Source organism: Nansenia antarctica, assembly GCF_963989245.1.
Source record: "Nansenia antarctica genome assembly, chromosome: 8".
NCBI classification, from domain to species: domain Eukaryota; kingdom Metazoa; phylum Chordata; class Actinopteri; order Argentiniformes; family Microstomatidae; genus Nansenia; species Nansenia antarctica.
In genome coordinates, this window is record NC_137678.1 from 23115734 (window position 1) to 23130283 (window position 14550).

A 14550-nucleotide genomic window follows, 5' to 3' on the forward strand; every position below is an offset into this window, starting at 1 on the left:
TCCGGCTTGGCATGATGTGCTGCCTATGTTGAGCTCAAACTGAGGCTCTGTAGCTCAATGGATAGGGCATTGGACTTCTAGGCTTCTCTGTAGTAGGAATTCAAAGGTTGTGGGTTCGAGTCCCACCAGAGTCGTTTGGTTTTGTTTTCTTCTCAATACAGATGATCTGCTGCAGCATTTTTTTGCCTTGTCGGCACCATCTCCTAGTCTTCTTTCCTGTCGATGGAATTGTTCTAACGTTTTTTTGGAACTGAGTGATCTTTTTAGCCCGTCTCTGTGGCGCAATTGGTTAGCGCGTTCGGCTGTTAACCGGAAGGCTGATGGTTCGATCCCACCCAGGGACTTGCAGGGATTGTGATAGACTCTCCCAACTGTCAAATACTCTCTTGTTTGGCTTACATTAAATCCAGCCCGAGGCTCTGTTGCGCATTGTAGCTCTAGGCTTCTACCTTTTAGGAATTCAAAGGTTGTGGGTTTGAGTCCCACCAGAGTTGTTTGGTTATGTTTTCTTCTCAATACAGATGACCTCCTGCAGGGTTTTTTAGCCTGTGGCTTCCATATTGAAAAAGTTTCCGCGCTCAAAGAAGTTGTTCGATGATGTCCCATTTGAATGTGCTCTACGAAAGATGTACCGCATGCTTTGCATTGTTTCTCCACCACCGCGATGTCCTCTGTTTACACAGGGTTGTCAAGCAGAAAGGCTGTGCGACGAGGATGGGATTGCAGAGCACAATGGATTAGCAGTCCATCGCCTTAACCACTCGGCCACCTCGTCATGCACTCATGTTGAAGAGGTAGCGCTTCCGGTCGGATCCTTAAAGCCCTTGACCATGGAATTTTGCATGAGTGACCTGATGCAAGATCTGTTGAAGAATTGAGCCAAAACACTTCCATTTGGTGGTCCCAGCTGGTGAAACGTTTAGTCAAAGGGCTCGTCCAGGATTTGAACCCGGGACCTCTCGCACCCAAAGCGAGAATCATACCCCTAGACCAACGAGCCGTCCTAAATAAACTATATGAAAAAGCTGTCCTGGACAAGGCTAACAAGATAATCGCAGACCCCCAACATCCGCTCTCCACAGAATACGAAGTTCTCCCCCTAGGTAGAAGGCTTCGCATGCCAAGATGTAACTATAAGCTCTTAAAACTATCATTTGTCCCATTCTCCATTAAACTAATCAATTCTCTCAAGCAGAAACGATGATTAGGACATGATCACCAGCACCTGCACTTTATCTTAGACACCACTTGAAGGGCCATGCGCAATATTCGAAAACACCACTTGAAGGGTTATGTGCAATATATATTTATACCAAATGATGCCATGTCCAGGTGGAAACTGCTGCCAATGTCACTCAATGTTTGTTGCTGTCCTGTTGTTTACTTTGTCTACTGTATGTTGTATGTATCATCACTGTTGCACTTGAAGCATGAAAGTACCATGCCCAAGACAAATGTCCCCTCGGGGACAATAAAGTACAATCAATCAATCAATCAATCAATCAAAAACCATGCCCCTCCCCCACAACTGAGCCTTAGGTTGGGAGAAGTGTCCACCCTGAAAGGCATAAAGAAGGGACTCTTTCAGATCCTCTTTTGTTTGGTGTATCCTGTCCGGCTTGGCATGATGTGCTGCCTATGTTGAGTTCAAACTGAGGCTCTGTAGCGCAATGGATAGCGCATTGGACTTCTAGGCTTCTCTGTAGTAGGAATTCAAAGGTTGTGGGTTCGAGTCCCACCAGAGTCGTTTGGTTTTGTTTTCTTCTCAATACAGATGATCTGCTGCAGCATTTTTTTGCCTTGTCGGCACCATCTCCTAGTCTTCTTTCCTGTCGCTGGCATTGTTTTAAAGTTGTTTTGGAACTGAGTGATCTTTTTAGCCCGTCTCTGTGGCGCAATTGGTTAGCGCGTTCGGCTGTTAACCGGAAGGCTGGTGGTTCGATCCCACCCAGGGACTTGCAGATTTTGATAGACTCTCCCAACTGTCAAATACTCTCTTGTTTGGCTTACATTAAATCCAGCCCGAGGCTCTGTTGCGCATTGTAGCTCTAGGCTTCTACCTTTTAGGAATTCAAAGGTTGTGGGTTTGAGTCCCACCAGAGTTGTTTGGTTATGTTTTCTTCTCAATACAGATGACCTCCTGCAGGGTTTTTTAGCCTGTGGCTTCCATATTGAAAAAGTTTCCGCGCTCAAAGAAGTTGTTCGATGATGTCCCATTTGAATGTGCTCTACGAAAGATGTACCGCATGCTTTGCATTGTTTCTCCACCACCGCGATGTCCTCTGTTTACACAGGGTTGTCAAGCAGAAAGGCTGTGCGACGAGGATGGGATTGCAGAGCACAATGGATTAGCAGTCCATCGCCTTAACCACTCGGCCATCTCGTCATGCACTCATGTTGAAGAGGTAGCGCTTCCGGTCGGATCCTTAAAGCCCTTGACCATGGCATTTTGCATTAGTGACCTGATGCAAGATCTGTTGAAGAATTGAGCCAAAGTCCTTCCATTTGGTGGTCCCAGCTGGTGAAACGTTTAGTCAAAGGGCTCGTCCGGGATTTGAACCCGGGACCTCTCGCACCCAAAGCGAGAATCATACCCCTAGACCAACGAGCCGTCTGAATAAACTATGCCCCTCCCCCGCAACTGAGCCTTAGGTTGGGAGAAGTGTCCACCCTGAAAGGCATAAAGAAGGGACTCTTTCAGATCCTCTTTTGTTTGGTGTATCCTGTCCGGCTTGGCATGATGTGCTGCCTATGTTGAGTTCAAACTGAGGCTCTGTAGCGCAATGGATAGCGCATTGGACTTCTAGGCTTCTCTGTAGTAGGAATTCAAAGGTTGTGGGTTCGAGTCCCACCAGAGTCGTTTGGTTTTGTTTTCTTCTCAATACAGATGATCTGCTGCAGCATTGTTTTGCCTTGTCGGCACCATCTCCTAGTCTTCTTTCCTGTCGCTGGCATTGTTTTAAAGTTTTTTTGGAACTGAGTGATATTTTTAGCCCGTCTCTGTGGCGCAATTGGTTAGCGCGTTCGGCTGTTAACCGGAAGGCTGGTGGTTCGATCCCACCCAGGGACTTGCAGATTTTGATAGACTCTCCCAACTGTCAAATACTCTCTTGTTTGGCTTACATTAAATCCAGCCCGAGGCTCTGTTGCGCATTGTAGCTCTAGGCTTCTACCTTTTAGGAATTCAAAGGTTGTGGGTTTGAGTCCCACCAGAGTTGTTTGGTTATGTTTTCTTCTCAATACAGATGACCTCCTGCAGGGATTTTTAGCCTGTGGCTTCCATATTGAAAAAGTTTCCGCGCTCAAAGAAGTTGTTCGATGATGTCCCATTTGAATGTGCGCTACGAAAGATGTACCGCATGCTTTGCATTGTTTCTCCACCACCGCGATGTCCTCTGTTTACACAGGGTTGTCAAGCAGAAAGGCTGTGTGACGAGGATGGGATTGCAGAGCACAATGGATTAGCAGTCCATCGCCTTAACCACTCGGCCATCTCGTCATGCACTCATGTTGAAGATACATTTGGGGTAGTGGTGGTCTAGTGGATAGCAGTGGTGTGCCGTCAGGGCCAGCAAGGCCTTCTCTGCTGGCCTAAACATCATCAGAATATACATTTTATTTTAATATATTTTTTCCACAAATATGTATTAATGATTCCCCATAGTCTATTCTCTTCATTTCATAGCTTTCCTCTTGGTTGCGCTGCTTCCAGTCTCCGATTGAGATTTGGAGGGCTGGCCTTTATGTTAGAGCTTTTATCCAATCAAAATGTGTTGCTAGGGGGCTCCAAAATCTGCCTGCCTGCACGTTAAACGGTGCCGCGAATTCGGCCTGTAACTTAACGTTGGAACGAGAAAACCTGTGGCGTTCCTAGTAAACCTACGTAGATGCGAGCAAAAGCAACAACGGCGCCTGCTGTAAGGCTCAATGATGTCAGCACCCAGCACGTCTTTTGATTGGATACGCACTATTGATACGCACTATTGATACGCACTATTGATATTCACTATTGAGATGCGTATATGCCGGTAGATGTGAAACTTTTGAAAGTGCGCAGGGAAACGGAGCATCACAACGAAAGCTTTCGTTGACTGATCGATAATACTGATCGATTGTGTCCTGTTTTTGGGTAAACAATAACTTTCATTTAGGGGACACGAACAGAGGAAACTACGTTGAGCTTCTTTCTTTTCTGGCTGAAAACAACCCAGATTTACATTACCACCTGTCCACAAACAAAGTGTTTACTGGGACGTCAGGCAAAATACAAAACGACCTGATTTTTGCTATTGCTTAAGTGATGGGAGAAGAGATCAAAATGGAGATTAAAAAGGCACCCTTTGTCGCTATTATGGTGGACGAGACGACAGACGTGGGTAATGTAGCGATCTTAAAGATGTTAGTTTAACACTCTTCATTGTAAATGCGGATTTATTGATTAAAAATGCTTCGGAAATATTAATATAACTCTGTTGTACTTGTCTGACTATGTTAAGGTGATGCAACGCCCGGTTATACTGTGTTTCTGTCTAGTTTCTAGAGCCATGGCGTCATAACGATGGTATTAAGAGGTAGAATAATTCAGGTAGGAATGTGTCGGACATCACTGAAGGCCTAGGTGTGAAATGCACCGCCCGCCACTGGTGGATAGTGAGTTGGACTTGTGATCGGAAGGTTGTGAGTTCAAATCCCGCCTGAAGCCACACCACTACTAGTGTGCCCTTGGGTAAGGCACTAGCCCTCAGTTACTCCAGGGGGAATGTCCCTGTAATTCGTAATTGTAAGTCGCTTTGGATAAAAGCGTCTGCTAAATGGCAAAATTTATTAAATTAAATTAATTGAAGAGGTAGCGCTTCCGGTCGGATCCTTAAAGCCCTTGACCATGGCATTTTGCATGAGTGACCTGATGCAAGATCTGTTGAAGAATTGAGCCAAAGTACTTCCATTTGGTGGTCCCAGCTGGTGAAACGTTTAGTCAAAGGGCTCGTCCTGGATTTGAACCCGGGACCTCTCGCACCCTAAGTGAGAATCATACCCCTAGACCAACGAGTCGTCTGAATAAACTATGCCCCTCCCCCGCAACTGAGCCTTAGGTTGGGAGAAGTGTCCACCCTGAAAGGCATAAAGAAGGGACTCTTTCAGATCCTCTTTTGTTTGGTGTATCCTGTCCGGCTTGGCATGATGTGCTGCCTATGTTGAGTTCCAACTGAGGCTCTGTAGCGCAATGGATAGCGCATTGGACTTCTAGGCTTCTCTGTAGTAGGAATTCAAAGGTTGTCGGTTCGAGTCCCACCAGAGTCGTTTGGTTTTGTTTTCTTCTCAATACAGATGATCTGCTCCAGCATTGTTTTGCCTTGTCGGCACCATCTCCTAGTCTTCTTTCCTGTCGCTGGCATTGTTTTAAAGTTTTTTTGGAACTGAGTGATCTTTTTAGCCCGTCTCTGTGGCGCAATTGGTTAGCGCGTTCGGCTGTTAACCGGAAGGCTGGTGGTTCGATCCCACCCAGGGACTTGCAGATTTTGATAGACTCTCCCAACTGTCAAATACTCTCTTGTTTGGCTTACATTAAATCCAGCCCGAGGCTCTGTTGCGCATTGTAGCTCTAGGCTTCTACCTTTTAGGAATTCAAAGGTTGTGGGTTTGAGTCCCACCAGAGTTGTTTGGTTATGTTTTCTTCTCAATACAGATGACCTCCTGCAGGGTTTTTTAGCCTGTGGCTTCCATATTGAAAAAGTTTCCGCGCTCAAAGCAGTTGTTCGATGATGTCCCATTTGAATGTGCTCTACGAAAGATGTACCGCATGCTTTGCATTGTTTCTCCACCACCGCGATGTCCTCTGTTTACACAGGGTTGTCAAGCAGAAAGGCTGTGCGACGAGGATGGGATTGCAGAGCACAATGGATTAGCAGTCCATCGCCTTAACCACTCGGCCACCTCGTCATGCACTCATGTTGAAGAGGTAGCGCTTCCGGTCGGATCCTTAAAGCCCTTGACCATGGAATTTTGCATGAGTGACCTGATGCAAGATCTGTTGAAGAATTGAGCCAAAGCACTTCCATTTGATGATGAAAACCTTTATTGTCCCCAATGGGGAAATTTTGTTGTCAAACAGCTTAGTTAGGGCAGACAGAAAACATTCAATAAATAAATAGATAAAACAGTGCAGGCTCAATAAGTAAAAAGTTCCAAGTTCCAAAGTTCCAGCTCCTGGTCTCCCCCACCCTGCAGGGCCTGGTTGTAGAGTCGGAGTGCAGCTGGAACAAAGGACTGTCCAAATCTTTTTGTACTTTGACGGGGGAGAACAAATCTGTGGCTGAACTTGCTCCTCATCCCCGCCAGCTCGCAGTACATCGGGTGGGAGGGATTGGCCAGCATGGCCGCCAGTTTTTTCCCCATCCTCTGTTCTGCCACCACCTCTAGGCTGTCCAGCCCGGTCCCCACCACAGAGCTGGCCTTCTTCACCAGTTTGTTTAGCTTCGCAGCATCCCTGGCACAGATGTTTCCACCCCAGCAGGCCACGGCGAAGAACAGAACGCTGGCAACCACCGACTGATAAAACATTCGCAGCAGCTTGTTGCAGACGCCGAAAGACCTCAGCCTTCTCAGGAAAAACAGTCTGCTCTGCCCTTTCCTGAGAAGAGCCTCGGTGTTGTCAGTCCAGTCCAGTTTGTTATTAATTTGTACTCCCAGGTACCTGTAGGAGTCCACCCTCTCGACTTCCACCCCCTTGATGGTGATGGGGGCTGGGGTCCTTCTCTTCCTCCTAAAATCCACCACCAACTCCTTTGTTTTGCTGGTGTTAAGCAAAAGGTAGTTGGTGTCGCACCACTGCACAAAGCTCTCCACCAGGGCCCTGTACTCCTCATCCCTGTCGTATGTGATGTAACCGACGATAGAGGAGTCGTCAGAAAACTTCTGCAGGTGGCACTGGTCGGAGCTAAACTGGAAGTCGGAGGTATAGAGGGTGAAGAGAAAGGGTGACAGAACAGTTCCCTGGGGGGCACCGGTGTTGCACACCACCACCTCAGACTGACAGCCCTGCAGTCTCACATACTGACGTCTGTCTGTGAGGTAGTTGTGGATCCAAGCCGTCAGGGAGTCCTCCACACACATCACTGCTAGTTTGTCGTTGGGGGTCCCAGCTGTTGAAACGTTTAGTCAAAGGGCTCGTCCGGGATTTGAACCCGGGACCTCTCGCACCCAAAGCGAGAATCATACCCCTAGACCAACGAGCCGTCTGAATAAACTGTGCCCCTCCCCCGCAACTGAGCCTTAGGTTGGGAGAAGTGTCCACCCTGAAAGGCATAAAGAAGGGACTCTTTCAGATCCTCTTTTGTTTGGTGTATCCTGTCCGGCTTGGCATGATATGCTGCCTATGTTGAGTTCAAACTGAGGCTCTGTAGCGCATTGGACTTCTAGGCTTCTCTGTAGTAGGAATTCAAAGGTTGTGGGTTCGAGTCCCACCAGAGTCGTTTGGTTTTGTTTTCTTCTCCATACAGATGATCTGCTGCAGCATTTATTTGCCTTGTCGGCACCATCTCCTAGTCTTCTTTCCTGTCGCTGGCATTGTTTTAACGTTTTTTTGGAACTGAGTGATCTTTTTAGCCCGTCTCTGTGGCGCAATTGGTTAGCGCGTTCGGCTGTTAACCGGAAGGCTGGTGGTTCGATCCCACCCAGGGACTTGCAGATTTTGATAGACTCTCCCAACTGTCAAATACTCTCTTGTTTGGCTTACATTAAATCCAGCCCGAGGCTCTGTTGCGCATTGTAGCTCTAGGCTTCTACCTTTTAGGAATTCAAAGGTTGTGGGTTTGAGTCCCACCAGAGTTGTTTGGTTATGTTTTCTTCTCAATACAGATGACCTCCTGCAGGGTTTTTTAGCCTGTGGCTTCCATATTGAAAAAGTTTCCGCGCTCAAAGAAGTTGTTCGATGATGTCCCATTTGAATGTGCTCTACGAAAGATGTACCGCATGCTTTGCATTGTTTCTCCACCACCGTGATGTCCTCTGTTTACACAGGGTTGTCAAGCAGAAAGGCTGTGCGACAAGGATGGGATTGCAGAGCACAATGGATTAGCAGTCCATCGCCTTAACCACTCGGCCATCTCGTCATGCACTCATGTTGAAGAGGTAGCGCTTCCGGTCGGATCCTTAAAGCCCTTGACCATGGCATTTTGCATTAGTGACCTGATGCAAGATCTGTTGAAGAATTGAGCCAAAGTCCTTCCATTTGGTGGTCCCAGCTGGTGAAACGTTTAGTCAAAGGGCTCTCTCGGACCTCTCGCACCCAAAGCGAGAATCATACCCCTAGACCAACGAGCCGTCTGAATAAACCATGCCCCTCCCCCGCAACTGAGCCTTAGGTTGGGAGAAGTGTCCACCCTGAAAGGCATAAAGAAGTGACTCTTTCAGATCCTCTTTTGTTTGGTGTATCCTGTCCGGCTTGGCATGATGTGCTGCCTATGTTGAGTTCAAACTGAGGCTCTGTAGCGCAATGGATAGCGCATTGGACTTCTAGGCTTCTCTGTAGTAGGAATTCAAAGGTTGTGGGTTCGAGTCCCACCAGAGTCGTTTGGTTTTGTTTTCTTCTCAATACAGATGATCTGCTGCAGCATTTTTTTGCCTTGTCGGCACCATCTCCCAGTCTTCTTTCCTGTCGCTGGCATTGTTTTAAAGTTTTTTTGGAACTGAGTGATCTTTTTAGCCCGTCTCTGTGGTGCAATTGGTTAGCGCGTTCGGCTGTTAACCGGAAGGCTGGTGGTTCGATCCCACCCAGGGACTTGCAGATTTTGATAGACTCTCCCAACTGTCAAATACTCTCTTGTTTGGCTTACATTAAATCCAGCCCGAGGCTCTGTTGCGCATTGTAGCTCTAGGCTTCTACCTTTTAGGAATTCAAAGGTTGTGGGTTTGAGTCCCACCAGAGTTGTTTGGTTATATTTTCTTCTCAATACAGATGACCTCCTGCAGGGTTTTTTAGCCTGTGGCTTCCATATTGAAAAAGTTTCCGCGCTCAAAGAAGTTGTTCGATGATGTCCCATTTGAATGTGCTCTACGAAAGATGTACCGCATGCTTTGCATTGTTTCTCCACCACCGCGATGTCCTCTGTTTACACAGGGTTGTCAAGCAGAAAGGCTGTGCGACGAGGATGGGATTGCAGAGCACAATGGATTAGCAGTCCATCGCCTTAACCACTCGGCCACCTCGTCATGCACTCATGTTGAAGAGGTAGCGCTTCCGGTCGGATCCTTCAAGCCCTTGACCATGGAATTTTGCATGAGTGACCTGATGCAAGATCTGTTGAACAATTGAGCCAAAGCACTTCAATTTGGTGGTCCCAGCTGGTGAAACGTTTAGTCAAAGGGCTCGTCCGGGATTTGAACCCGGGACCTCCCGCGCCCAAAGCGAGAATCATACCCCTAGACCAACGAGCCGTCTGAATAAACCATGCCCCTCCCCCGCAACTGAGCCTTAGGTTGGGAGAAGTGTCCACCCTGAAAGGCATAAAGAAGTGACTCTTTCAGATCCTCTTTTGTTTGGTGTATCCTGTCCGGCTTGGCATGATGTGCTGCCTATGTTGAGTTCAAACTGAGGCTCTGTAGCGCAATGGATAGCGCATTGGACTTCTAGGCTTTTCTGTAGTAGGAATTCAAAGGTTGTGGGTTCGAGTCCCACCAGAGTCGTTTGGTTTTGTTTTCTTCTCAATACAGATGATCTGCTGCAGCATTTTTTTGCCTTGTCGGCACCATCTCCTAGTCTTCTTTCCTGTCGCTGGCATTGTTTTAAAGTTTTTTTGGAACTGAGTGATCTTTTTAGCCCGTCTCTGTGGCGCAATTGGTTAGCGCGTTCGGCTGTTAACCGGACGGCTGGTGGTTCGATCCCACCCAGGGACTTGCAGATTTTGATAGACTCTCCCAACTGTCAAATACTCTCTTGTTTGGCTTACATTAAATCCAGCCCGAGGCTCTGTTGCGCATTGTAGCTCTAGGCTTCTACCTTTTAGGAATTCAAAGGTTGTGGGTTTGAGTCCCACCAGAGTTGTTTGGTTATGTTTTCTTCTCAATACAGATGACCTCCTGCAGGGTTTTTTAGCCTGTGGCTTCCATATTGAAAAAGTTTCCGCGCTCAAAGAAGTTGTTCGATGATTACCATTTGAATGTGCTCTACGAAAGATGTACCGCATGCTTTGCATTGTTTCTCCACCACCGCGATGTCCTCTGTTTACACAGGGTTGTCAAGCAGAAAGGCTGTGCGACGAGGATGGGATTGCAGAGCACAATGGATTAGCAGTCCATCGCCTTAACCACTCGGCCACCTCGTCATGCACTCATGTTGAAGAGGTAGCGCTTCCGGTCGGATCCTTCAAGCCCTTGACCATGGAATTTTGCATGAGTGACCTGATGCAAGATCTGTTGAACAATTGAGCCAAAGCACTTCAATTTGGTGGTCCCAGCTGGTGAAACGTTTAGTCAAAGGGCTCGTCCGGGATTTGAACCCGGGACCTCTCGCACCCAAAGCGAGAATCATACCCCTAGACCAACGAGCCGTCTGAATAAACCATGCCCCTCCCCCGCAACTGAGCCTTAGGTTGGGAGAAGTGTCCACCCTGAAAGGCATAAAGAAGTGACTCTTTCAGATCCTCTTTTGTTTGGTGTATCCTGTCCGGCTTGGCATGATGTGCTGCCTATGTTGAGTTCAAACTGAGGCTCTGTAGCGCAATGGATAGCGCATTGGACTTCTAGGCTTTTCTGTAGTAGGAATTCAAAGGTTGTGGGTTCGAGTCCCACCAGAGTCGTTTGGTTTTGTTTTCTTCTCAATACAGATGATCTGCTGCAGCATTTTTTTGCCTTGTCGGCACCATCTCCTAGTCTTCTTTCCTGTCGCTGGCATTGTTTTAAAGTTTTTTTGGAACTGAGTGATCTTTTTAGCCCGTCTCTGTGGCGCAATTGGTTAGCGCGTTCGGCTGTTAACCGGACGGCTGGTGGTTCGATCCCACCCAGGGACTTGCAGATTTTGATAGACTCTCCCAACTGTCAAATACTCTCTTGTTTGGCTTACATTAAATCCAGCCCGAGGCTCTGTTGCGCATTGTAGCTCTAGGCTTCTACCTTTTAGGAATTCAAAGGTTGTGGGTTTGAGTCCCACCAGAGTTGTTTGGTTATGTTTTCTTCTCAATACAGATGACCTCCTGCAGGGTTTTTTAGCCTGTGGCTTCCATATTGAAAAAGTTTCCGCGCTCAAAGAAGTTGTTCGATGATTACCATTTGAATGTGCTCTACGAAAGATGTACCGCATGCTTTGCATTGTTTCTCCACCACCGCGATGTCCTCTGTTTACACAGGGTTGTCAAGCAGAAAGGCTGTGCGACGAGGATGGGATTGCAGAGCACAATGGATTAGCAGTCCATCGCCTTAACCACTCGGCCACCTCGTCATGCACTCATGTTGAAGAGGTAGCGCTTCCGGTCGGATCCTTCAAGCCCTTGACCATGGAATTTTGCAGGAGTGACCTGATGCAAGATCTGTTGAACAATTGAGCCAAAGCACTTCCATTTGGTGGTCCCAGCTGGTGAAAAGTTTAGTCAAAGGGCTCGTCCGGGATTTGAACCCGGGACCTCTCGCCCTCGCACCCAAAGCGAGAATCATACCCCTAGACCAACGAGCCGTCTGAATAAACCATGCCCCTCCCCCGCAACTGAGCCTTAGGTTGGGAGAAGTGTCCACCCTGAAAGGCATAAAGAAGTGACTCTTTCAGATCCTCTTTTGTTTGGTGTATCCTGTCCGGCTTGGCATGATGTGCTGCCTATGTTGAGTTCAAACTGAGGCTCTGTAGCGCAATGGATAGCGCATTGGACTTCTAGGCTTCTCTGTAGTAGGCATTCAAAGGTTGTGGGTTCGAGTCCCACCAGAGTCGTTTGGTTTTGTTTTCTTCTCAATACAGATGATCTGCTGCAGCATTTTTTTGCCTTGTCGGCACCATCTCCTAGTCTTCTTTCCTGTCGCTGGCATTGTTTTAAAGTTTTTTTGGAACTGAGTGATCTTTGTAGCCCGTCTCTGTGGCGCAATTGGTTAGCGCGTTCGGCTGTTAACCGGAAGGCTGGTGGTTCGATCCCACCCAGGGACTTGCAGATTTTGATAGACTCTCCCAACTGTCAAATACTCTCTTGTTTGGCTTACATTAAATCCAGCCCGAGGCTCTGTTGCGCATTGTAGCTCTAGGCTTCTACCTTTTAGGAATTCAAAGGTTGTGGGTTTGAGTCCCACCAGAGTTGAATGAATAGTCTTTATTGTCATTGATATAGTACAGGTACCATACAACGAAATTTGGGAGGGGGGGCTCCCCTGGTGCTAGGAAAAAAACTAAAAACAAGAAGGGAAAAGAGCTGGTTTACATAAATAAAGGCTATGTACACTATCCACTATACTATACTATACAAATAAAACACTGTGCTGTACTCTATGCTATGCTATACCTATTCTAACATTTCCTATCTCTGAACCTTATGTACCCGAGGGTTGTCATATTGCACATAGTGTTATTGCACATTCATTTAAAGTGTCGCAGTTTGCAGGTTTGAAATGTTCACAGTTGTGTTTCGGTATTGCACTTGATTTCAATCTAGTAGCTGCCATCAAATTGTCTAGATTGTCCAGGGCCTAGAACCTAGGTCTTTGCTGTGTTCAGGGCCTGAATGGCCCTGGGGTAGAAGCTGAGCTTCAGTCTGTTTGTCCTTGCGAACATGGTCCTGAACCGCCTGTCCGAGGGCAGCCGAGCAAAGTGTTCGTACCCAGGGTGGGATGGGTCTCTGGAGATCTTGGAGGCCTTCCTGAGGCAGCGTGTGTTGTACAGCTCTTCCAGAGAGGGGAGGGGGGCGCCGGTGATCTTCTGGGCCGATCTCACGACTCTCTGTAGCGCATTCCTCTCTGCGGCTGTGCAGCTGGAGAACCACACGCAGATGCAGTAGGTGAGGATGCTCTCCACTGCGCAGCGGTAGAAGGTCACAAGCATCTCCTGTCCGATGTGGTCTTTCCTGAGGACTCTCAGGAAGTAGAGCCGCTGTTGTGCCTTCTTGGGAGGGATTAGAAAACTGAGATCAACACGTTCCTGGCAGATATTAATGAGCATCAGGTTGCTGGTGATGCTCGTTTCATCTGCTGTGGTCCATCAATACAATCTCATATAAACTACAGTTTTCACTGGACTGAGCCTTTAACATAATAGCATTGTTAGAATGTCTAAATCACATGTAGTAACACACCTGGAAGCTTTGTCATGACTACCATACTTTTATTTGATAGCCAACATCTCCAAATGACGCCCTGAGGCTGCGATTAACATTTGAAAAGCATTTGTGCATGTGTGTACACCCTCTTCATGGTGTATTGAAACTGACCTTACAGTTTTGTATGGCCTAACCATTTCAACCGTAATGGCGACATTTAATATGGTATGGCAAATGTTGGTATTCTCTTACATCCTGAGAACCCCGAATGTCCATATCATTTTCATATATCACAACCTCGAAAGTAATTTTTTCCACCTCTCCTCGATTCTATTGGCTCTGACGCTTCAAATGAGGGGTCAATCATGACATTCTGACCAATAATTTCGGGAGAAATTTGACTGCGTAATCTGACCTGGTGTGAAAAAGAGGCGGGTGCGCCAGACAAGCGCGCAGCAGGGCCCTGCTTGATGCAAACAGAGTCTTAACAGTTGGATTTGGGTGCAATTTATACCTATAGTGATATATCAATGAAATATAATACATTTTACAGTCTTGACACATGAGAAAGTCTGATACACTGATGGTGACAAAATGTCTCCAAATGGCACAATTTGGTTGTCCGCCTAAACATACCTGTACTAAAACAGGTACAAAGTTGCATTGGCTCACATTACTAGCATCTAATTTGGCACAAGTACTCATCAGACCCTGGAGTACTGGTTCCTAGATGATTTGGGCTTATTCAGTCAGGTTTCCAAGCTGATATTCACTCTAAAAGCTGTTGTTTTTTTAGGCGGAGAGTGAATTTGAGATTTTTCACAATGTTCTAGCTCTATTTACTCTGACACAGTAACAGTGTTAGCTTTCATATTTGATACCAAGATCATTATGAAGGCCCTTGTGATTGTGGAGATATTCTATATTCACTGTGGGCATGTCATTTCGAGCAGAAAACCTGAAAAATACGACCGATAAGAACACAACCAGTGCATTATTCTTTGCATAGTATTGATCTAATTCAACTGTTACACTAACGCTGGACCTCCTTGGTTTAAAAATAAATAAATAGAAAAATGTAAGGAGTGGGTCATAGAAGACAGGTTAACCAAACAGGTCAATGCTCTGCAATGATTGTTGCAGCAAGACTACTGCCCTTGGAGCATCTGGACTGTGCCTGTCCGTGTTCCTGTGATACAGCTTTCACATCTGAGGGCTGGTTTGAGCAAGGCACTGTGCTCTACAAATCACCTTCTTCTAGAAATAACCACTGATTAAATGATCAATATACAAATCTGCACAGTGACTTGCTGAGGCTGATCCTCTC

General features: G+C 46.8%; 1 protein-coding gene across 1 annotated transcript in view; it reads left to right on the plus strand.

Annotated features, from left to right (window-relative positions):
- Positions 1–14550, plus strand: part of LOC308163477 (differentially expressed in FDCP 6 homolog) — a gene marked incomplete at both ends in the record, with an annotated part of 47011 nt that overhangs the window by 24078 nt on the left and 8383 nt on the right. The gene's annotated exons all lie outside the window — the stretch shown is intronic.